The sequence below is a fragment of the Trachymyrmex cornetzi genome, unplaced genomic scaffold (assembly GCF_001594075.2).
Source record: "Trachymyrmex cornetzi isolate Tcor2-1 unplaced genomic scaffold, Tcor1.1 scaffold689, whole genome shotgun sequence".
In the NCBI taxonomy this organism is placed as follows: domain Eukaryota; kingdom Metazoa; phylum Arthropoda; class Insecta; order Hymenoptera; family Formicidae; genus Trachymyrmex; species Trachymyrmex cornetzi.
The window spans coordinates 42,429-45,409 of record NW_017300013.1 but is presented as its reverse complement, the minus strand read 5'-3'; positions in this window follow the sequence as shown (position 1 = coordinate 45,409).

The window sequence follows — 2,981 nt, the reverse complement described above, 5'->3', positions numbered from 1 at the left end:
CTTTTCATACGAAACATTTTTCTCTATCCCTACTAGTTTTCGAGATATTTGACTGGATCACTTCAGATGGTCCACCCTGTATATATGTATATATACAATTAATGTAAAAAATAATTTCCAAAAAAACGATTTAGTATATGTTTTTACCTAAATAGAGCAAATATTACCAGGTGTACAAGTATGAAGTGCGGATTTGAGACAACAGATGGTGCAGTGTGTAGTATAAAGATTTGACGTATATACCATTTTGTTGTGCCATCAACAAGTGTCAAACACGTATAAGTGAAAAATTGAAAAAGTGCTTGCATAGTATTGTTTTGCTGTGTTCAATATGTCGAATAAAGTTGTGTCAAATAAAGAGCATTCGCGGACAGCATTAATTTTTTGCTTTTATTTGAAGAAAACTGCTGCTGAAACATACCGATTACTTCGAGAAGCTTATGGTGAACATGCTCCATCGCAAAATACGAGTGAACGATGGTTTCGGCGTTTCAAAAGTGGTAATTTCGATGTTGTAGACAAGGAACACGGAAAACCGTCAAAAAGGTACGAGGATGTAGAATTGCAAGCATTGTTGGACGAAGACGATTCACAAACACAAAAACAACTCACAGAGCAATTGAGCGTTAGTCAACAGCTGTTTCCAATCGCCTACGAGAGATGGGAAAGATTCAGAAGGTCGGCAGATGGATACCACATGAGTTGAACGAGAGGCAGATGGAGAGGCGCAAAAACACATGTGAAATTTTGCTCGAACGATACAAAAGAAAGTCGTTTTTGCATCGTATCGTTATTGGGGATGAAAAGTGGATATATTTTGAGAATCCCAAGCGCAAAAAATCATGACTAGACTCAAGTGCACCATCCACATCGACCGCAAGACCGAATCGCTTTGGCAGGAAGACGATGCTCTGTGTTTGATGGGACCAGAAGGGTGTGGTCTATTATGAGCTGTTAAAGCCTGCTGAAACGGTTAATACCAAACTCTACCAACAACAATTGATCGATTTGAACCGTTCGCTACACGAAAAACGACCAGAATATCGAAAAAGGCAACACAAGATCATTTTTTTCCATGACAATGCTCCATCACATACGGCAAAACCGGTTCGCGACACGTTAGAAGCACTCAGCTGGGAAGTGCTAGCCCATACGGCTTATTCACCAGACTTGGCTCCTTCCGATTACCACTTGTTTGCATCGATGGGTCACGCACTTGCTGAGCAGCGCTTTGGTTCGTACGAAGATGTGAAAAAATGGCTCGATGAATGGTACGCGCCAAAAGGGGAAGATTTTTACTGGCGTAGTATCCACAAATTACCCGAAAGATGGGAAAAATGTGTAATTAGCAATGGAGCATACTTTGAATAAACCACTTTCTATCATTCTTCCGAATTTAACGTGTTTTCTTTGGAAAAAAAATCCGCATTTTATTCTTGTACACCTGGTAAATTGTAAACGCCATTATTTTTAAGTACTCAAATATTTGCGGGCGTCTACATTCAATATTTTGGCATTTATCTTAATCATGGAAATTAAAACTCAAATATAACTGTTAAGTTTATATACTCAAATTTGAAGACACTCAAAGGTTTAGGGGTTACGGTCATTTATTGCGTGTCATACCCAAGTGTTGAGGGTACCCTTACGGCAAAAATTCTCAAAATTTCAGTGTTTCCTTTATAAAAATTTTTCACCGTTTTTGGCCCGTTTTTAGCCCGCACGAACGATTAATTTGAGTGGTGAAAACGTGCATTTTACTCAGTGAGTATGACTCCGTTTTTAGGTCGCAAACAGGAACTTTTCCGTAAAAATGAGTGGTTAAAACGGATTGGACTCATGCAGGACACGAGTATATCTGAGTGGTAAAAACGTATACATTACGAGTATTTTTGAGTGATAAAAACGTAAATTTGAGTGAAAAAGCTTATACGAGTGCAAAATACTGTTACGCCTGTGCTGTGCCGATACCGTTGGTCGCCGCTCGCGAAGGATTGAAGACCGCGTTGTCTGGCAACGAGCCGCTCAGCTGATTAACAAGATCGGCTGATTTTGCGGTGAAGGTTTGACGCGTACGGATGTGATTTTCGTCTGCAGTTATTACTTCTGTTATTGTGTCTTGTGACTATTCGGAGTGTGACAATAAAGAGTTATTGTTTATATATTCCCCGTCTCCATTCATTTCCGTGGCTCGGAGTGCGCGGCGCGTTCGCGAGTGTGAATTCGCGGAGCGAGCGTAACATTTTGGGGACTCGTCCGGGATCAAAGAGCCGTGTGTTGTGTTATGATACGATCGCCGGTCAAAACAAGGAAAAGAGCTCAAATGGAGAGTTCACAAGAGTCGATAACACAACGGGAGACGGGAACGACAGTTCAACGAACCGCTCCTGAGGAATCTTTCTCGATCGCAACGGTGCTCCAGGCCATCCTTCAATAGGTACAACAGTTGCGCGAGGAACAACGTTGCGCGAGGAACAACGTCGCGCGAGGACCGAGTTTACGGATACGTTGCGACAGCGGGACGCGGAGGTCACGCAACAGCAGCTGCGACAGGAGGAGTATGCGGCGACGTTACGACAACGGGATACGGAGATCGCTCAGCTGCAGGAAAAATTGCGAGGAATTCCTACCAACCAGATAAGTCCTTCCAATAATGTTTTCCATAGCAGTCCGCCTCTCCGCGTCGAGGATCGTTCCGTTGCTTGCGCGAATAACAGTCTACCCGTTAATTCCGTCGCGAGTGCTGGAAATATCCCAGATTCCGTCATGAGTGTTGTTAATCGCGCGAATCTTGTTGCCAGCGCTACCAACTTCAGTAATTCCGGTGAAAGTGTTGCCGGTTTTGACGATTTGGCTACTAGGGCAATCAACTTTAATTCCGGCATAAATACGGTGAAGCGGCGCGAGATGCCCGTAAATTCAGTCGGGAGTGCCGAACGTTTCGATCCGACTGCACCGTTTCGCGGAGGGGCGTGCGTAAA